Source organism: Pinus tabuliformis, chromosome X, assembly GCF_031772625.1.
Source record: "Pinus tabuliformis cultivar Carrire ecotype Pingquan chromosome X, CPIR1, whole genome shotgun sequence".
Lineage (NCBI taxonomy): Eukaryota > Viridiplantae > Streptophyta > Pinopsida > Pinales > Pinaceae > Pinus > Pinus tabuliformis.
This window is the reverse complement of record NC_142308.1, coordinates 99728743-99752725: the sequence shown is the minus strand read 5'-3', so window position 1 is coordinate 99752725 and position 23983 is coordinate 99728743. Positions and strand designations below refer to the sequence as shown.

At 34.0% G+C, this 23983-nt stretch overlaps 1 pseudogene; it reads left to right on the top strand.

Annotated features, from left to right (window-relative positions):
• Positions 1-7976, top strand: part of LOC149138595 (transcription factor MYB1 pseudogene) — a 76562-nt pseudogene extending 68586 nt beyond the window's left edge.
• Positions 7977-23983: the final 16007 nt, after the last annotated feature.

Sequence of the window (23983 nt, the reverse complement as noted above, 5' to 3'; positions counted from 1 at the left end):
CCTCAAATTTGTGTTGATGCGTGATTAAGAATGTGGTGAGTTCTTTTTTATACATGTACAGCAACCCGAAGATTGCATATAAAAATTATCATTAGATTTGGAGGTGCAATCGGCACTCATTTAATTTAAATCTTCAGTTATTTGCTGTGAGGGAATGAAATTTCAACGCGGCCCGCGTGTGAATCTTATCCAAGTAACCTAACCAGCACTTGCGAGCAGAGATGGCTCTGTTCCCATAAATTAATGTGTTATTGGATTGTTAAATTCACTCGTTAGTTTAAGTCTGAGGCTCAAGGTGTTGAAGAGAAATGTGGCCGCCTCCTTAAGCCAGTGATTTTCTCTGCCAATTTTTTTTTTGTTTGCCCTGATATTTCATTCCATGAGGCGGCTTCTTTTGACAGCGTACAGAGGCCACGGGACTGTGATGATTGATTATTTTTTATTTCATACTCTCAGAGAGTAAGGCATAGGCAGTTTTTTATATTAATTGCTGGTATTTAACAGTTGGTGTTTTGGAGATTATTGTTTTTTGGTTGATACAAGATGGCGAAAACTCAGAGTGCCCGGTTTGAAATTGAGAAGTTTAATAGAAAAAATAACTTCGAGATCTGGAAGGTGAATATGTACGATTTTCTTGTCCAACATGGTGTGGCAAAGGCATTGTTGGGCAAATCCAAACAGCCTTACAACATCACAGATAATGAGTGGGCCAAGATGGATGAAAGAGCAATAAGTGTTATTCGCCTGTGTCTGGCGGATGATGTCCTGTTTAATATCATGTCGGAGACAACAGCTGCAGGTTTGTGGACGAAACTGGAGAAACTGTACATGACCAAATCCTTAACCAATAGGATTCTCCTGAGGCGACAGTTGTACAGTTTGTGAATGAAGGAAGGTACATCGATTGCCAATCATTCGAATGCTTTTAATACTCTTCTGGTGCAATTACAAAGTATAGAAGTAAAAATTCAATCCGAGGATAAAGCTATTACTATATTGTGCTGGTTTCCCGAATCATGGGATCATTTTGTTACTTCTATAAGTCTTAGTTCATCAGGAACTATTGAGTTTGATGATGTAGTTGCATCTTTATTATCAGAAGAAACAAGGAGAAGGTCGCATTCAGAAACCTCTACATCAGAAGCTATGATGGTTAGAGGTCATTCAAAAGAAGGACGCTCCAGTAGGCCGAGCGACTCACGTTCAAAGTCGAAAGGGAAGAAGAGTAAGGTAAAGTGTTGGTTTTGCGGCAAATCAGGACATTTAAAGAAGGACTGCTGGAAGCGACAACAGCAAACTTCTAAAGCAGATTCTTCGACAGAGAAGAAGGAGGCAAATACGACAGATACAGGTTCGACATCTGGTTTAGGTATGAGTGATGAAGTATTATCAGTTAATGTGTCAAGTCGTGGGAAACATTGGTTGTTAGATTCTGGTGCATCAAACCACATGTGTATTCATAAAGACTGGTTTAAGACATATAAATCAATTGATGATGGTGTTGTGTACATGGGTAATGATGTAACATGTAATATTGTGGGAATTGGGAGTATACAACTGCAAATGTTTGATGGGACAACTAAAATGTTAACTGATGTGAGGCATGTACCAGATTTAAGGAAAAATTTAATTTCATTAGGAGCACTTGATTCAAATGGATATAAAACTGCAATTCAAGATGGAGTAATGAAAATCTACAAAGGTATTTTACTAGTTATGAAAACTAAGAAGGTAGGAAATCTATTTTAGTTAGAAGGAAGCACAGGGTCAGATCATGTGTCTACGGTGTCTGAACATGACAGTAGTTCCATTCACTTATGGCATCAAATATTGGGGAATATGAGTGAAAGAGGGTTAAAAATTTTGGTTGATCGCAAGCTACTTCCAAATCTAAAGTCTAGAAAGTTAGATTTTTGTAAGCATTGTCTGTTTGGAAAACAAAGTAAACAAAAGTTTAAAACAGGCAAACATACTAGTAAAGGAATACTTGAAAATATCCATTCAGATTTCTCGGGTCCAGCCCCTACAACCTCATATGGTGGCTTGTCATATTTTGTATCATTTATTGATGACTTTTCTAGGAAAGTGTGGGTCTACATGTTGAAAAGGAAGTCTGATGTTTTTCAGTTTTCAAGCAGTTTAGAGCATTGGTAGAAAATAGCACTGGTAGAACAATAAAATGTTTAAGAATTGACAATGGTGGTGAGTTTACTTCCAAGGAGTTTGACAGCTATTGCAAGGATGCAGGGATCGAGAGACATAAGACCACGGTTTATACTCCTCAGCAAAATGGAGTTGCTGAACGCATGAATAGGACTCTTTTAGAGAAAGCGAGGAGTATGTTGAGTAACGCTGGGTTGCAAAAGGAGTTGTGGATGGAAGCGGTGGCAACATCTTGTTATGTGATAAACCGATCTTCATCGATGGCGATAGGCTGCAAGATTCCTCAAGAGGTATGGAAAGGTCACCCTTGTGACTATTCTAAACTCATAGTATTTGGTTGTGATGCATATGCTCTAGTGCCTAAACATCAGCGAACTAAATTAGATCCAAAGTCAAAAAGGTATATCTTTGTTGGGTATGGTGTTGGAACAAAGTGATATAGATTGTGGGATCCTACTACCCACAAAATCATCATCAACAGAGATGTAAAGTTTAATGAATCCTCTATTGAACAGTTAGATGTAGATAGTAGAATGAAACAGGATGATGTATCTGACTTTCAACATATTCAGTTTGATAGCATTTCTAATGATAGTCATGATGACGATAGTTCAGATACTAGTCATGAATAGGTTTTAGAATCAGAACATGAACAGGGTTCAGGTATAGATCATGAACAGGTCTCAGATACTGATCATCAAGAAGTTCCTACACATGGTAGTCAGCCAATTGAGGAAGTGCCAGAAACATCCTTAAGGAGGTCGACAAGAATCAAACGGCCACCGAGAAGGTATGATGATTATTTTACTTCAGTTGCATTTACTGCTAATGACGATGAACCTCTGTGCTATCAGGAAGCAATAGAAGGTTCAAAAAGTGACAAGGGGAAAGCAGCCATGAAGGACGAAGTGATGGCCTTAGGTAAGAATGGCACATGGGATCTGGTTGAGCTTTCGAAAGACTGGAAAATTTTTGTAAATTTTTCAAGCTGAAACGGGGTGTGAATGATACGAAGAGACAAACAAAGAGAGGCTGGTTGCAAAAGGGTTTTCTCAGAAAGAGCATTGAATTTCATGAGATTTTACACCAGTGGTTTAAATTGTTTCAATTAGAATTGTGTTAGCATTAGTGGCTTTGCTTGATTTAGAGTTGCAACAATTAGATGTTAAGACTACATTTCTACATGGAGACTTAGATGAGGAAATTTATATGGAACAACTGGAAGGGTTTGTTCAGCATCGCAATGAGAAATGTGTCTGCAGGCTCAAGAAGTCATTATATGGCCTCAAGCAGTCGCCTCGGCAGTGGTATAAGAAGTTTGATTCTTTCATGTTGAGTCAGAAATATGTTAGAAGTGAATATTATCATTGTGTTTATTTTAAGCAATTTAAAAATGGCATATTCATTATCTTAGTATTGTATGTTGATGATATGCTTTTAGCAAGCAAAAGCATAGAAGAAATCAACAGGTTGAAGGCTCAGATGGCAAGGACATTTGATATGAAAGATCTAGGAGCAGCAAGACAGATTTTGGGCATGGAGATTTTTAGAGATAGGAGCAATGGTAAGCTATGGCTATCACAACAAAAGTATATTGAGAAAATATTTTTGAGGTTTGGTATGAATAATGTGAAGCCTGTGTCAGTCCCTTTCGCTTCCCATTTCAAGCTTTCTTCGAGTTTATGTCCTAATTCAGATGAAGAAAATGAATTTATGTCTCGAATTCCATATGCTAATGTAGTAGGGTGTTTAATGTATGCGATGGTGTGTACGCGACCAGATATTTCACATGTAGTTGGGGTTGTCAACAGGTATATGGCAAATCCAGGTAAAGAACACTGGTCAGCAGTGAAAACGGTGCTTCGGTATTTTGGAGACACGAGTAGTTATTGTATCACTTACAATAAGAGTAGTGAATTTGTTTGCGGGTATGTTGATTCTGATTTTGCAGGTGATTTGGATAAGAGAAGGTCAACATAATGGTATGTCTTCACTCTTGCAGGTGGAGCAATTAGTTGGATGTCTAAGTTGCAGAACATTATTGCTTTATCCACCACTGAAGCAGAATACATTGCTGCTTCTCATGCTTGCAAAGAAGCGGTTTGTTGAAAGGTTTGTTTGGTGAGTTTGGTAGGCTGCAAGACAACATCAAGTTATTTTGTGACAGTCAAAGTGCAATAAATTTGGTTAAGAATCCGGCCTATCATAGTACATCAAAGCATATACCGATCAAGTACCATTTTGTAAGACAGGTTATCACTGAAAGGGGAATCTCTCTTGAAAAGGTACATACAAAGGAGAATTGTGCAGACATGTTCACGAAACCAGTTTTGTTAGAGAATCTATGTTGGTGTTTGGCTTCTCTTGGCTTGCAGAAAAGATAAAAATAATAAACAAAGAGGGTATCAGGCTAATTTCTGTCAAGGTGGAGATTGTTGAGATTTTATGTTTCACAAAATAGGCAAAAATCTCTAATGTGTGACAACAATAGGAATTTGTTACTAGATTAGCTCCAGGTTGTTGGGAGAGAGTTAATGCATCCTATATTTGATGTGAGAGGATTTATGAGGCAGTTAGATTCTCCTAGCTATAAAACAGGTATTCATACAGATTGTTTTTTGGGTGAGATTTTGTAAGGAAAATATTATTTTGTAATCTCCTGTTTGATAATAAAGAATTTTCGATGCTTATGTTTGGTGGACGTAGCCCAGATTGGTTGGGTGAACCACGTTAATCTGCCGTCTTCTGTGCATGATTTATTTGCTGTGTATATTATTTATTTATCCGCTGCACACCTTTGCCTCTAACAAGAATAATCCCAACACTAAGTAAAATCAATCTCCTAGCTCACAAGCAAGCTCAAGCCAAATCCAGGCCTCTTCTCTGCTCTACAAGCTCCCTCTTTCCTTGCACCTTGGTCAAAGAATTCAGATGAATGCAATATACTTTGGTCAACCTTGAGCTTAACCTGCAAAAGTATATCCTATCCTCCGCTTGATGACTTCCTTTGCCCAATAATTAGCCAAATTTCCAAGCCACCAAACTTCTAATTCTTTGCACAATTCTCGAGAGAATTAGCTTGTATTTAAAGGGAAACTCCTTAGTTCCTGAATTCATGCACCATCACGACAACTTAGAAAAATAGAAAACACATAATACATTGTCCCTGCACTCTAGTCTCAACTGGGTATTTCTCATAATCGACATGCATGTGTCTCTGATGAAGGAATATTCAGTTAACTCGTACTAATGCATGAACTGACTCTCACTAATGTATGAACTGACTCTTAACTCACTAATGCATGAATTGACTCTTAACTCACTATTAGTTCCCCAAACAATTTGGAACTAATTTAATTGGACATACTTAACTAATTATAGGTCATACATAACTCATCGTGGACCCCAATAATATAGGGAGGACATATACATGACTTCAAAAGACTTCTAACTCAAAATTCCTAAGCTAATTAAATTAATTAAAATTAAATTACAATTTAATTCAAGGACAAATTAAATTGGAATTTCTCGATTCTATTTTTAACATTTCTTTTTGCTATGTTCAACAAAAATTAGTGTGTCACATTTAAAAATATTCATAATAATAAAAAAAAATCAATGTGGGTCATCAATAATTATTTTAATATGTTAGATTAAATATGTTAATAACAAAAGAAATAATTAATGTAGTCAATGTAATCCATAGATAAAATGTCTCAATTCACATGTTATATAAAATATTTAATGTCATATATATATATATATATATATATATATATATATATATATATATATATAGATATAGATATATATATACTAGATATTGCTTCAAAAAATATATGTATATATCAAATACCAACTGAACAAAATAAGTTTAAGTTTGCACCTTGCACCTGAAAAGATTTGATCCTTCTAGGCTCATTGTAAGGTGCATCTATACTAATCTATAGAAACTCAGAGCATTGAGGAAGTTTCTTTATACAAGTATTTGTGAAATGACATCCATCACCAGATAAATTAGAGTTATAGAATTGATGTGTGAAAGCATATTATGGATTTGAAAACAATTGAAACTTAACAAATATTTAGATATGGGATAAAAAGAAAATCCTTTTGGTATTTTCTTGGTCCTAATTATGTTAAATGGAAAAGAGGCATTAAGTTAAAGTATCTCTAAAAATTCATGAGGAAGATACAACGTATCGAAAAGAAATTCTTCAAATAAAATCTCAAAATTAAAGGTAATACACCGTGTCATATCTTTCTCATTTAAGAAAGTATTTCACCCATTGAAAGCATGGTTATTAATAGGTAACTTATGTATAAGAAGAAGTTAAAGAACATAGATGAAAATAGGTTTCTTATATTTCTTCTAACTCCAGGGAAAATCACTATATGTAGTCCAGGTGGGAATGGCATATGGAGGCGCAATAATGGCTACGTCATTGGAGGATAAAGGATAATATTTTTTCACAATAAGGGTACTATTACAAATATTATTACGTCAAAATTGAAGGAGAAATTAGGGGGTAACAAAGTGACAGAGAAAAAGTAAACTATGATTATTATGAGGAGATCAACCCAAAAAAACAAAACAGAAATCACCTCTCCATATTGGCTAGTGTAAAGTAGAAAATAATCATTGCTAAGAACAAATTTCAATGAACTACTTAGTGAAACTAGAAATTGAAAGAGTCTATCAACAATAGAAGAGTTGAAAATAAAAAAATTATCTCTTAAATTATTCATTTTCTACACACCTTCAATCTAAATTTCAATTTTTTTTTACATCACCAATCTTATTAACCTTTCAACTCAACAAAAGTATAGTTAACATGAAATGTTTCTTTTAATGCTTAACAAAACTATGCTACGGTGATCCCCTAATAAATCTTTTAATTTATATAGACCTACCACTTTAAATAAATTTCATTAAGACCATTTTAGTTTTAATGAACATTAATAACCAATCATTATCGTAATAAACCATTTATCATTTATCTTTTCATATATATATAACACTTTTCCATTATCCTTTTTATTAATTGTTTTTTAAGGATTTTAGACCTGACCAAACACAATTACTTTTACTTTCCTCTTTGACCTCGAAAGTCATATTAATTTTACTTTTCTATATCATAAAATAAGAAAACCGATCCCCACTTCATATGGTAAAAATAGAATGCAAGATTTGTGTCAATTTTTTAAACATGTCGAAACTGGTTTCAATTGGTTAACTATTCATCAATATAGCATAAAACAGTTTCTCATTAGTTGACTATATGGCTAATTAGTAAACACAAAGAATACTTATACCGAACTAATAAAAAAGTGCAAACTTACTCATATGGTATCAGAAGACATGGTAATTAGACATATGGTAATAACCATGGCAGATAATATCAGCACTAATTTTATTGTGTGTTTGCAGCTGGTCACTAATAGCAGGACGCTTACCAGGACGTACTGATAATGAGATCAAGAATTACTGGAAGACTCATATGTGCAAAAGGCATGTGCTTGATAAAACCATATGTTTTGATAACATGAAGGAGATAGTTTCAAATAAAAAGGTAGCTGAAATGAACTCTGGTTCCCTAATCGGGCCAACAGCCGTTAGACCGCAGGAAGTATCGGTTACAGACCATCACTCTGATCAGCTCATTAAAAACCTCCTGCTGAGCGTCGACACTGACGACTTTGACACATCCAATCTGTCGTTAGACTTCTTTCCACCTTTACCTCCACCAGAATTTTCGACAAATTTCACCATCGATGATTGTGAAATTAAGGATGTTATGATTTTATTTTGAAACCGTGCATAATCTTATTCAGGATAAAGTTATAAACTACCAGAATTGTAAAACTTCCTCGTCTAACAATTGGACTACATCTTCCAAACTTACTAACTTACTATGGACTTACTATAATTATAGTCAGCGTTTAGAAGATAAATAACGAGCACCGGGAATAAGGTTCCATGAGGATTCTAACTCGATGTTATTTGTTTGCATTGGAATTCGATCGAATAGGAAGCACAAAAATAAGTTAGCCCAGTATACAAAACAATATATGCGCGCCAATATTATGTGACTATGAGTGGCAATGACGAGATTTTCCCGTTACCAGCCATGGTTATAAATAATCCACTAACCAGAATATAGAGAAGTATTTGAATGTTAATATAGAGATTTCTTCATTTAGTAATTGTAATAAAAAGTTATTATTTTGTAATATTATTTATATTAATAATATTACAGAGGGGATATTTTTGTGATATTATATTTTTTGCTTTTTAAAATGTGTTCTTTTTAATGAGTGAAGTGTATTAAATTGTGCAGATTAACCAAATTCAAACTTACTATTTTATAAAAAAAATTATGCTATGGTTAATAAAATTTCAAAAAAAATATAATAATATATAAAAATAATAAAAAACAACTATTACTCTTATATTCATATACTTATATATCTAAATAATAAATATATATTTAATCTATGATAATTAATTATATTTTTTATTGGTTTAATATTACATTTCTATAAATGCTAAGGGGTAGCTCAAATATTGATTGAAGTAATGTGAGTCTTGACAAAACTTTCACTAATAATTGCTTGTGTTGGTTGCTGAGTTGGAAATAAAAATAATAATAGAAATAAAGTATATCTTTATAAAGCTAAATCTGAGTATTTCTTTTCAATAAAAATAAAATGTCAAAATAAGTTTATCATATATATATATATATATATATATATATATATATATATAGATAGATAGATAGATAGTGTAAAAACAGATTCATGTAATTATCTGCTTATTAATAAAATATTTATGGATATTTCCAGAGGAAAAAAAAAAAATATATATATATATATATATATATATATAGTTATTAACTTAATATTTAAACTAATATTTTTATTAATTTAAAATATTAATTTAATTTAATATTATAGGGATAAAAAGTATGCCAAAATGTACTGAGAAAACGAGAGTGATCAGAGATAATGCTGCTTGGCAAACCAAAGTATGGCCAAACATGTTGGAAGAAGAGATTTGTGGTCTAAGTAGCAGAGGTAGTCTTATGACAAAAAAGAAAGATAGCCATCTTCGAGAAATGATAGACCACTACACAAATAGCATCAAGTTTGCAGAAAGTAGTAGGAAGGCCACTTCAAAAGTCCATGGAAATGGATTCCCAAGGACCAGAGGGAATTGTTAATGGTTGATACAAACCATGCTTACGATTTGAGGGCTTAGTTTTAGAATAGAGAGAACATGCGAGAATGAATTTTTCCACTTTCTTGGGTAAGGCGGGCCAACAGAAGTGGCGTTTAAGATTTAGGATGGTCTTAGTTGTGCCAAAGTTCCCTCCGCATGAAGAGGCATGTGCTTCACTGATGAGAAGGAGATGATCATCAGATTGTGGCACACATAGTTGGTTAATTTTATAAACCAACGATCATAAATGGTATAATCAAGAAAGGGAGTTTGGTTGATGATTGTAGGTTGCTGCAGAGCTTCCTATATCTCCCCAAAGACCAAATTTGTGGCATACATATCTTTCCAAGTATCATATGCAGCACAACACACCTCTTGAATGCGTAGGACCTGAGTAGGCGATCAACTTAACAAATCACCCATTTTATTTGTTGTCCTCTTCTTAAATTTAATCACCAAGTGGAATTGTTGAATGCAAGAAGCCCACTTTAGATGGTGTTTCTCATGAATCTTGTGTTGTGAGTTGATTAAGATCTGTGGATGATGATTTGTATGGAGGATGGTCTCTTTACAAAGAATAAAATGGTGCCACTACTTCAAATATTGCACTAAACTGTGTAAATCCTTGTCATATGTGTTGTACATGAGCTTAGCATCTACAAGCGCCTCAATATGGTATGCCATATGGTGGACTCCTTGTTTTAGAACAAACCCAATGGTGAATTGAGAGGCATCAATTTCCATCTCAAATGGTTGATTCATATCTAGAAAATGAAGAACAAGGGTTGAACATAATGCATTCTTGAGTTGAGAAAATTGTCGCTCAGATTCGACATCCCAAACAAACTTTGCATGATTTGACAATTGGTGCAAAGGGGGAGCTAATTGTGTGAAATGAGAAACATATTTTCTGTATAAATTAATACCTCGCATGAAGCTCTTGAGATCATGTGCATTGGAAGGTGTTGGCGATTATGGCAAAGCCTTTACCTAAGAGGGATCTGGGTGAACTCCTATGTTGTCAATAATAAGTTGACATATTGAATTGATGTTTGTCCAAAATAGGATTTCTTTACTTTGACCTGAAGTTGATGTGTTTGCAATAATTGATGTATGTTGTGAACATGATGAAGATGGTCTTCCCGAGATTTATTCAATACCAAAATATCATCACGGTAAATGACCATAAACTTACCCAAATGTGCCCAGAAAATATCATTAATGAATCTTATAAAGGTGGCTCGTGAGATGATCAGTTCAAATGGAATAAACAACCATTCAAATAGCCCAAACATTGCTTTCAAAGTATTTTTGCATGTGTCAGATGTACGATTATGAAATTAATGGTAGGGTGCAGTCAAATCCATCTTTGTGAAGAAACAAGCCCCATGTAAGTGGTCTAACAAATCCTCAATGTGGAGTAGGGGGTAGTGATTTTTAACAATGGCTTTATTAATGGCCTAGTAATCTGTCACAAGATGCCATTCAGAAGTATCCTTTTTGTGAATAATAAAAGCTAGAGAGACACATGGCGAGGATGGAGGTTGAATATGATTGGAGGTCAACAATTTTTCAATTTGGCATTCTATCTCAGTGTCTTATTCAGAAGCGAGGTGATAAGATGGGGTATTAGGTAACGAAGCATCAGGAATAAGATCGATTTTATGTTCAATAGAGCATGCTGGAGGTATCCCTGTGGGTTGGGTGAAGACATCTGAAAATTCCTGGAGTATAGGAGCCATTGCAGGAGGGGCCAGATTGGTGAGGTTGTCTGGCTTGATAGGGAGATTCAAGCACAAATAAACAAATTGGTTTAAATTGACTCTCGTAATGGATCTTTTCTAGTAGAAGGTTAGGTTGATGTTCTAGCTGAGGATGTGAGCACATAGGTGAGACCATCGTGAGGCAAGTTATATTGGTGATCGTTGGCATGACTAAAAAACATGTTGGGCTTATTGGTACAAAATTCCCAGTAAAAAATCGACACAATCAAGAGGAGAAACCTAACATACCACAGTATCATGGAAGGGGCTAATAACAAAGGTTACAACAGATGGTTGGGAGATGGTAAGATTAGGACTATCATTTCGGATGTAGCTAAGTTGATAACGGTGTGGGTGTGGAGTGGTGGGAAGGAAAAGGCGTTGAACCAATTCCTATGCCACAAGATTCTTTTGACTCCCATTGTCGAGACTAAGAGTGGCCAAATCATGTTTGATTTGAAAATTATGGGTAAACATAGGTGCAACAGAGGTATTTGTTGTGTAGCAGTCATGAGCATGAGAGAGGGGTCAACCTCGGTAGGGTTGTTGAGAGAAACAACTACAAGTGGGGTAGTGGAATTTGGTTGCTGGACCTCTATAATAAGAGTCTTGTTAGGGCATATATTTTTCAGTACTTTAAAATATGCAGAAGCATGTGAGTTGGTATTATGAAATGTACACCAGGGGGTATTTTGAGGTGTGGTGGATGAGGTAGAGGCTTTATTAGAGGAACCAGAGGGAGATATACCATTTCTGGATTGAGGAGATCAGATTCAAGGACTTACTTTGCATTCTATAACTAGGGCCCGAATAAATGCCTTGTCTAATGAAGTACTAGGAAACAAATCAACTTATTGGTGAAAAACCATTAGCAAACTAGAATTAAATTTGATAATTAGTACCTCTTCTGGATCGGAGATATGCAGTTGAATGCACAACTTGCACAAGACATCAATGTAATCTTGCACTGATTGATTTGGTAGTTGTTGAAGATGTAAATATTTGGCAAGGATATTTTGGATATATCATAGGGTATACAAGCATTCTCTTAAGGCCAGGAAAAATTTATCCCAAGATTTTATAGGTGTTGATATGGTCTTTGTTGGTTCTCCAAGTTTGAAAACCAAGGACATATTCTCTAGATGAGTATCCCACCATGTTTGTGCTAGGCCTTCAAATTGTAGATTGGTGATTTGAAGTTTCTTTTCCTCTCCTATCATTGGACATGTTCTGAAATAGTTTGAGAGACTACAAAGCCAAGAATTAACACCTCACCATTAATTTGGCTTGAGAATTTGGGTAGCTAAAAGCTTGTATCGATCTGTAACTGCCCTCGAGGGCATTACTTTTGCTTCAAAATAAATAGCTCTTGAAGATCCATGGCTAAGTCATGGACAAGTGAGTCTGTAGTTGACGGCTCTTGACACCGAGGCCTGATTTTCATCCACCAAATGGATTGAAATCTATGAGACTAAAAAAAAATCTTCAAATATGGAGATGTCTTCCAAGATTTTTTTCTTTGATACCAATTAATCTACATGCAGATCTAAAAACATGAATTAGAGAATCACATAAAAAAAGAGAAGACAATAATACGACAACTTTGGAAACAATACCATCGTTTATTATGAGGGAGAGATGAGAATTTTATAAACAATGCAAACATTCTCCTTATTTTTAATTTTTTAATTACAAAAGATATTGCATAAAAATAAAATATATTATTAGATAAAGAAAATACAATGATATGTTTCCTTTTTTCCTAGTTTTTTAGATGTTTTCGTCTTTTCTACTCTTACATCTTTCCAAGGAAAGGAGTGCACTTTTTCTTGGTTTCCCAATCAACTAAAACTTTATGATTTCTATGTCTGTCTTGGTTTTTGAGAAGAATTAATTTGTAATAATAAGTTAAAAACATATACTCAAGGAACAATTTTGCTAATTGTGTTATGTTAAATTTGTTCAAAAAGGAATAGAAGTATAAAATTATGCCTTTTTATTTAATTTTTTTAAGAAATGATATTTTTTATTTTGTACGGACATACACACACACACACACACATATATATATATCATATTTTTTGGATATTTTAGTTGTTTTTACGAAAAAGATATGCATAATGCATATCCTTTTCGGAAGAACAACTAAAATAGCTATAAACTATAAGTAAAAGTCTAGATGTTATCATTTGACATCTCTAATAAAAAATGCTCATTTGTGGAAAAGTTTCATATACACTTGATTACATCATAATTGAGAAAAAAACCAGTTAAGAAATTAAATTCAATATCAAAACTCTATTGGCATCCAATTTCACAAAGATTATATTAACTAGACACTCTTGATCAATGCAACATAATAGATAAGGAGTGCAAATCATTTATAAAGAATTTACCAACAAAATTAAACCCAATCATTACCACATCTCACAAAGAAACACTCCAATAAAATATGCTTCATTTTTAATATTAAACATAAATAATCCATCAATAAAATCACCTTTAGACGATAAAACATTCGAGGGTAGATCTTGAAAATCATCATTCATGCAAAGATCCAATTTTGTAGTTGACTCAAACTCACTAGACACCATGTAGTTTACATTTGCAATGACTTTCTTGATCCTCAAGCATTGATCTCAACTCATGATTCCAATGCATAATAGAGTAAAGCTTGTGAGAATAATATGCAAACTTTCCCAATTTATATTTCTTTTACATATATTTATTTTTCATTGATATTTTATTTTTTTAGTTTTGATTAGGAAGTGGATATGCATTCACTATATATATGTTTCCTTTCCTTTATATGGGAAAATCACACATATATATAGTGAATGCATATCCACTCCCTAAGAACAACTTCAATAGCTATAAAATAGGAGTAAAAGTTTATATTTTATTATTTGGCATTTCTAATAACATTGCCAATTCATATATATTTAATTACATTACAATTTAAAAAAATAGTTATAAAACTAAGTTGATTATTAAAAATATATTTGCATGTAAGTTAAAAAAATTATAAAAATATATATTCTTAATCCATTAATGGAAAATAATAAATAAAGATTCGCTAATAAATCATTTGGAATATCTCAACAAAACTACCCAATATCCTTGAAAATGTCATCTTATATAAATTGAACCTAATCTTGACAATATCTCTGAAAAAAACGATCGAATAAAATATACTTCATTATATCTAATATTGAAAATAATAATCCGTCCATAAAATCACCTTTGACCAACAAAGCATTGGAGGATAGATGTTGAAAATCATCAACGAAAAAATTAACTAGATACCATGTAGTTAACAATTCCAATGACTTTTATTCATGTACAAAACTGTATTGGTCCCATCTAATCACGCCAATGCAGAATAAACTAGAGCTTCAGAGAATAACATTCATAATTGGTTCCAACTAATGACGCCAATGCAGAATAAAGTAGAGATTCAGAGAATAACATTCCTATTCAAATTTTGTATATGAAAAATTTTCCATTTAATTTTAAATTTCTTTAACCGATGTGTTAAGTATGCTTATTTTCTTGAAGTTCGAGAAGGCTTTTCTTTCAAATATGTTTCTGATATATTTATTTCCGATATATTTTTTTTTGAGTTTTCATTAAAAAATTTACTAGTATATATAATAAGGTTTTTTTAGGTTGCATAGATTTTCATGTAAAAATAAGTATTTGATGAGAAAATTAGTGTTGGAAAATTATATATAGAATTAGTAGGTGAATAATTTGTAAAATTATTTAAAAAAAGGAATTTTATTGTAAAATATTGAAAATCATATATACTAATTTTGTTTGGAAAATGAATGAAATTTTTGTAGGATTTTGAGAAAATCTAATATAATTTTTGGAAATCTATGTTATAGCAGAAAAATTTCAGGATTTTGGGAGCCCTAGAAGTTCTTGATGGTGTTGAATCTATTTCCACCATCAATATAATGATTGAAACACTCACATGATTAAATTTGTTAGGAAATTTCTTACTAGATTCTGATGAAAATTTCTCAGTCCAAGCAAAATTGTGGCCTTGGTAGAGAACACGCACACACATACATATATATCTATATGTGTGTGTGTGTGTTCTCTACCAAGGCCACAATTTCACTTGGACGGAGAAAGTAAGAAATTTCTCAAGAAATCTAATCCTGTGAGTGTTTGAATCATTATATTGATGGTGGAATATGTGTGTGTGTGTGTGTGTATAGTTTTATATTTATATGTAAGTTTCTCCTTGAATTACAAAAACTACATTTGGTAGTACATAACTATATATTCAAAATGATTTTATGAGTTCTCTTATCGGGCAAACTTACATATTTTGTTATAGGGACTCTAAATTAGATAACAAAAAATGGGGATTTATAGATATATACCTTACAAAAGTGACACACCAAAAACCAAAATTTATATGTCATACTATAACTAATGGATAATGTAATCATTCATAACTACGTAATGCCAATCCATTTATCTCTAAAGAATAGGAGAAGGCCTAATTCAACCATTTATTTTTAGAACTTCCAAACATCAATTTACATCATTTATTGACACATAAGTGAGTATTTTGTGAAGATCACTAGGTACATGGAAATATGTTATTGAAGATAATCTTTTACCTACTTCCTTATTTTCTTTCATATGACTTTCTATTTTTCTATCTCTCATAAAGGAGCCCTTCACTGAATCTTGAATAAGAAGGGAGTCTTACCAAATGATGCACAATTAGGAGAGAGTCTCGCAAAATAATGAGAGAAGTTACGCTTTTTACTTTGGCCATATACTTCTACCTCCCAAACCGACTTTTCCAACCTTATAAGAAGTGTTATGTTTAACTAAACCAACCTTCATCGTCTCATTATGGAAACAAGAGTTTCTCTCCCAAAATTATCTAAATTTTCTCTCAATTCAACCTCTAAATCCAAAAATATATCTAAACTTATGATTATATGTCCGCTCTAAAGTTAAAATGAATATAATCTTACAATTATATAGTCAATCTTTTAGCCATATGTCAAAATTACATATACAATGTGGATTTCGTAATCCATGTCTCTTCTTATAAATTATTTTGAATTATTTGGTACTCTCGTTACGGCAGCGCCTAACCAGCCATATATCGCGTATTCAATGCACCCGGAGATGCACGCGAGATAATCCATTAACACACGAATTTGAAAACTCGTCACTAAATAAAAAAAGGCAATTTGCATGTTAACGGGCTATGTCGCGTGCATCTCCGGGTGCATTGAATACGTGATATATGGCTGGTTAGGCACTGCCCTCTCGTTACACCCCTTCCTATCTATCTCCGTCGGCATCTTTGTGCAGAACTGTTTTGTAACAATAAGTCAAAGCTACACACTCAAGAACTAACTATGTCAATTGTATTATATTAAGTTGTATTATATTAAGTTTGATGAGGAAGGGATATAAGTATTAAATTATTACTATTATTATTTTTAGTTTTAGAATTATTATTTTAATCGGTTCGAAATAATGAATTTATTTTTTATTTTATTTTATTTGAATTTGTTTTAAATAATGGTATTTGTTTGTGTACAAATAGACATATATAATATAATATTTTAATTTTAATTTTTATGTTATATTTAGTTTAGTGGTTTAGGAAGAGGATATTAATTCACTATATATATATATATATATAGATGGGAAAGGAGTATTGTTGATTAGAAATGATAAATAATAAAATATAAATTCTTATTCATATGTTATAGTTATTGTAGTTGTTTTCACAAAGAGAATATGTATGTTTCATTCTTCCATATATATATGGAAGGAAAAAAAATATATATATATATATATATATATATATATATATATATATATATATGGGGAAGGAAAAAAAAAATATATATATATATATATATATATATATATATATATATATATATATATATATATATATATATATATATATATATATATATATATATATATATATATATATATATATATGCCAAGATATTATAAGGAAAAAAAGGATATATATATATATATATTCTCTTCATGAAAACAACTACAATAACTATAAAGTATGAATAAAAAATTAGATTTTATTAGTTAGTATTTCTAATCAACAATGCTCCTTTGTCTATAAGTTTCATATATATTTGATCATTTTATAATTGAGAAAAAAATACTTAGAAAACTAACCTTATTATCAAAACTATATTTGTAACCAAGTTTACAAAAATTATATCAAATAGATACTATCAGTTGATGCAAAATAAATGAGTCTCTAATCATTAATCTAGAGTCTGCCAACAAAACTACCTGCCAATATAGATAGGCTTACAAAATGTCATCCATTATAGATTGAAACTAATCCTGACAATATCTCGCAAATGAATACTCGAATAAGTTATGCTTCAATATTTCTAATAATTGACATAAATACTCCATCAATAAAGCCACCTTGTTCCAGCCAAAATCTGGAGGGAAGATCTTGAAAATCATCAACCAGGCAAAGATCCATCAATAAAGTCACCTTTTTCCAACCAAAATTTGGAGGTAAGATCTTGAAAATCATCAACCAAGCAAAGATCCATGTTTTCTAGTTGACTATAGTTGACTAGACACCATGTAGATGGAAATTACAATGACTTTCTTCATCTACAAAAACCCACCTGACATTAAGAATTGTTCCCAACTCTTGATGCCAAAAGAACAATAGAGTAGATATTGTAAGAATAATATTCATTCAAATTTCACCCAAAAATACACTCCCAACCTCTAAAAATTATAATCCATATCCATTTTCATCCTCAAAATATATTCTTGAGGAATGAGCCTAATAATCTCCGTAAAAGAAGGTCAATCCATAGATGGGAAGGTAAAATCTTTAGCCACTCTAAATAAGTTCTTCTAAGAATGGTAACAATAATCATAAATATCCTTCTTACAATTAACATGAACCGAAAATATAAAATTATGAGGAGAACAAATGTTTCCATGTAACCCAAATTGTCAATAGTATTTGCTAATATTTTGTATTACATCAACGCTTTTGAATGGGATGAACCTTCCACGCATCTAGCTCCCCATTTGGTAGAAAAAATGTTTTCTTGAGTTACCACATCAATCAAACCAAGGCCTCCCTCGTCCTTAGGGATTGTGTAGAAATATAAGGGAATATTGGGAATGCTCCAATATCCACCTTATTTTTTTGTATACATAAGGATGTGTAATCTACTCAAGTTGGGAGAATTAAGTCTTCCTAAGTAGTTAACATGTCACCTAGTAAATATGAGAGATCTGAATAATTTTTATCATCATTGATAGATCACCAGCAAAGGCAAGATCTTTGACTTTTCAAAGGAAATATCCTTCAATTTTGAAATAATTATACGTGTTGCAATATATCTAGGAAAAAATCCCACATAGTAATTAGAGAAAGGTCAACCACAAAAGGAATGGCAATATATATTACAAAAATACTTGGTTGAACAAAAATCAAAGTAGTTGGATTCCATTTAGGTTACGAAGACCAGAAAGCATAAATTCCATTGTATGGTTATACATGACAGGCCCTTATGCCTCATGGAATATTAAAATACTATCTCTAGCCGTTGGAACAATCTCTCGATCAACAAAGATCAATAAGAGGGATTTATCTACATTGTGTTCGTTAACCTTTTCATCCCCATTAGGTGGGGAGATATGTCTATGCTAACACTAAAAGATGGTTGTTTCCAATAGATATTAAAGATCATCCACTATTAGAACATAAACATAAGGGGATAATGAGAATCTTTACCCAATGGACTTGTGAAGATCAATGTAGGGGGACAACACATTATTCTCCAAAATAAAAGGAGAGGCACATTCAAACAAAGTGTTGATAATGTCAATAAATAATTGTCAAAAACGAAGGAAATTCAACGTATCTATGATAAATTTGTAGTGAATATGACCATAAGTTTTGTCAAAATCAATTTCTAGAAGAAGGGTCTACTAACCTATATCCCTATCCCATATATAGCCTCCCAAGTTTATAATATTGTATCCAAAATAAATTGTCCCTAAAAAAAACCTCTACATTACTGGTGAAGTAAGTTTTTAGCCATATCACACACCCTCAATGTTATATCCTCGACTATAGTTTTGTAGGAAATGATTGAAAAACTAATCAGAGTCTACCCACAAATAATGTGTCTTACTGGATTCATTGAAATAATCTTTATAAGTCTCTCATTAAGAAACTTATAATAGCCACATGTTAAAAATTATTTCTCAACAAGACTACAAAATTTATCTCGAGACACACCCCACATCATTGTGTAAAACTCACAATGTAGACAACCAACACTAGGTGACTTCCTATTTTTCAATGAAGAGAGAGCAAACAATAACTCTTCTTTATAAATTATTTATCCAACATATCCCAACATCTAATTGAGACCTTAAAGGGGACCACTCTATAGCAGGAATCCTTAGTAGAGACAATTGAATATTATAGATTGTAATAAGATAAATATTTTTGGAAATGATAACTAAACATACCTCAAATCTCCAATGGATTAGAGGTTCCCTCTAATTGATATAGACCAAGAAACCTATGATCAACCAATTTTTCTTTAGAAATTCAAAGAATAACTTTGATCTCTCATGATTGGATCCAGCATAATAGATAATGAATTCGATCCCATCTAGCAATATATTCCTCCTCATTATGAACCACATTCTCACATTGTGTTGCATTATGCTACACAATGATGTTATGTAAGTTTTTTTCAAAAGGAATACATACATATTCTAGTTTTTTCTTGCATCCCAAATCTCTCTCTTATTTTTTTGTGGAATCAAGTCACCCCATCCATTTATCATCATTATACAATGGAAAATGACAGTTTTCCATTATAAAATCCAATCTCTATCCCTCTAATACAAGGAGAAAGATACCAAACACTATGATGAAATGCACATAAGTATGAAGACTTTGAATGTGACAGTAAACTTCAGTAGAGATAAAGTTTTGGATTTAGGTACATGCCCTAGAAAGATAGAATTGAAAGTTGGAAGGTGATATGAACGTGTGGCATCAATAAAAAAAATCAACCAAATTCATTATTAGAAAATGGAATGACATCACTCATTCCTTAAAATTAGCCCAACCTAACCTGAAATCTAGAAGAGTGCTATGTAAAAAATTTCCATGTAAACTATGTGTTGTAATCCATCGCTCTCCTCCAAAAATTTAGATAAAAAGATATATGTGGAAGTTTTACACTTAGGCGAGGCATGCTTATATATATCATTCATCAGTAAAAGGACACCTTCTCTCCAATAACCATCCCATTTAACTATATTAAAATAACCTCTAATAAACTATTACACATATAATAGAGAGTCCTCCATCGTTTTCCACATGCAAGTGTTATTAAAACTAAAATTTGGAACATAAGGATAAGAAATGCCAATAAATATCTCCTAAAATAGAAGAGTGACCCACACAAAATGTCTATATGGATCACTAGTTGATGTTGTAACAAAACTATGCAAAAAAATTGAAATGGGTATTTCCACCCTCCTCTTTGATGAATGAGCAAAAGAGGACCACATTGTAGACATAATTCATACAGTTATAAATCTCAAATCCAACTATTTTAACATCATACAAAAGCCATTATCTCTATCTAAACATTTTGCAAAATTCATTAAACAAGCTACATACTACTTACAATCATCACCTTTTCAACATTCAATGAAAATAGTGGGATTCATTCAGGTTAAAAGGGATTAGCTTATGATCAAAATTTGTTATTCATTAGCCTAGAATAATTCCTCTTTGTTGGCATTGTTGTGTTGGAATTGATGTTAACAAGTTCATGCCCGTGATCATACTTTTTATATCCATGTGTCATGGATGCTCCCTTGGTGGTCCTATAGGTTGGCATTAATGAATGGACAATGAGATAGATGTCTTACCATTATTGTCAATTCTTGAGGTCATGCACTTATGTCAACCTCATGATGATGTAGTTTTGTTGGCTTAAGGGGGCCTGACCTAGGTTCAACGTTAGTTAGCCAAACAAATCCCTACACTATTAGCCCTTCTAGCATCAGTGCAAAGAACGTGGACCGAAGTCTCACCTGAAGCAGTATGGGGGGATGTTGAAACCAAGTTTCCACACCCTGAGAATGTCGTGATGTCAGTTTATTCCTTTTATTCCTGTTTTTGCGTTGGCCGTTAAGTTATAGGGCTCTGTCATCCTAACCCCTTATTCCTCCCTTTGATACCTTCGCGAAAGGGATTGTATGGCCTTCGCATAGCCCTAACCTTCGATTCAGATACTTTCGCACTGCTAAGTCATTGTAGTGCACAGATTGTCAAGTTATCCTAAGAATCTTACTTATCTTATTAAACAAGTATAGTTAGCACCGCATAAATAGATGTTCTTACTTACATTCAGTTACACAACGTAATTGCATTCATTCAAGCATCATATAAGCATTGTAAAGGAAATCCATACATAAAATGACAAGATGCATTAATCGGAACAAAGACACAGAATTTGCAGAATAATTCTCTTTATTAATATCTTCAAGCAATCACAGACTCTATCAACCATGCACACACAGCTGCAGGGGTCCGTGCACGTAATTGCAGACTTCTATCCTAGGCCTCTGCACACTCAGCTACAGAGTCTCTACCTATGCTACAACCCGAAACTTAGACTTCTTACTTCAGAGCTATGACTCTCTTAGACTTATCTAAACTACTTAGAGCTTACTTACTTAGCTCTTTTAATACAATCCCATGGTTCGTGAACCATGGGTAGATATTTTACAGCCGAATTGACTTTAAAAAACTAATGGCAGACAACCCTTTATGACTCGTGACACCTTCACGCTCTGTGACCAGAAAATGCCGAGACTTTACTATTTTATTGCAAAATTCGACTCAAAACATGGGCTTTTAGCCCCAAAACTGTCCATGGGGGATCTCGTTCCCAACAGGTCCCCAACACAAACATCGTGACTTGCCCTCAAGTCACTTGGCAGGCACGAATATCTTTGTGCGAAGCCCTTTCAGGCCGACCCATATGACTGCAACCTGGATAGTGCACTAAGCTACAGCCTGCTTCGTGTCTTTGACCATTTGCTCAGTCATGGCTCTTAAGCTGTCATCCTAAAGATTTTGTTGCATCACTTGAAGAGTCTCAAGCTTGCCTTCATTAGACCCTGTCACCGTGTAGGCCTCATCTAACCAGGGCTTTAGTCTTGTCTTCAGCACTACTTCCTTGTGCAGCGCTGCATCCAACTGTTCCTTGAGCTGCTTGGCCTCCTGCAGCTTCACTAGCCTTTGGTCAGTGCGACAGTTCGTGCTCTACCCTTAACCTCATCATAGAATTTTTGTAGCTCACACGATTACGTCTCGAATAGCAAGACATTGGGGTCCTCTTACAAACTTGTCAAGACCTCAAACGACTACTAAAAAATATGCTTGGAGTCTGCTACAGCACTATCCATCGTCAGTACTACTTCTGTGAGAGTAGTTGCCTACTGCTCCTTGACTTCTAGTGGAGTTGAAGGCTGGGCCTTCAACTGCAACTCTATGATCTGTAGGTTCAACTCCAACTAAACCTTCACCATCTCAGTGTGAGTGTCGTGCACCCCTATGGCCAGCCTGCGGATGCACACCTGCATTGGCTCCTTCGGAATGGCCAACTCTGGGACCATTTGGCATGCCTCCGCGATGACCTGCATAATGCTCTTGCTCTGATTGATCGCCTCGGTCTCAACAGCGATGGCAGAATCTCACTATAGTTCCATATGCTCGTTGTTCATCCACTGTTCACAGATCACTTGTAGGGTGCAGTGCTCACGGGCCCTCAGCTCTACAATCACTCCATCCTGCAAAAGGTGGATTGGTGCCAGATTCAACCCTACTCCCTTTAGAGTGATGATAGTGGGCCTGTTAGCATCATTCTCTATGGTCAGTGCTTCGTCAAGTAGCACTATCGCACTGGAGGCCTTTGCGCACAGCATCTCGACAGCCTCTAAAGTCCCAATGGAAAGCCAGGTAGACACCATGCCAGCCTGCAGTGTGTGGATCTACAGCTCCTGCAAACCTATTTGGATAACCCCTACGACGATCTGCTACTGCTGCTCAAATTGCTGCAGAGCCTCCGTGGTGACATCCCTCACTGTGTCACCGATATCATGCAAGTCACCCTCTATTAGCATGATAGGGCCTAGTGATGTCTTGGTCGCCTTTGATTTCTTCCTAGACCCTCCTTTCTTTGGCTCCATTGGGCGCTTCATGTGAGCGGACATCTCTTGTGGGTCTGCGGTGTGCTGCTCATCTATCTCAGGTGAAGGCATCCTTGCGCCTTTGTTAGAGTGACCTATCTACTTTGTTGTCTGTTGCATAGTTGTGCACTCTGCCTGGGCCTTCTCAATGACCTCCTTCTTTCTCTTTTCACCCAGCTGCATCATCTTTATCTTGGCCTCCTCCTTCTTTTTTTGTTGGGTGGACTTGTTTCCTCCCACTGCCAAGTATATTGTAGAGCGCCACTCTACTGGCCATTGATCAAGTATCGCATCAATGGCATCATCCGTTGCCAAGTAGGGAAAGTCATACCATTTCTGTGAAGGGTCCTTCCGCACCATGATGGATACATGATGGAAGTCTGCTTTAAATTCTACGTAGCCCTACAAGTTTGCGTACACCGTAGGTGACAATCATAGTTTGCGATTGATGACCATGCAGATGTTCATCTCCATCAATATCTAAAAGATCTTGCTGTCCTTCACTCACTGTGCAACCTTGGTCGCCCACAGTGAA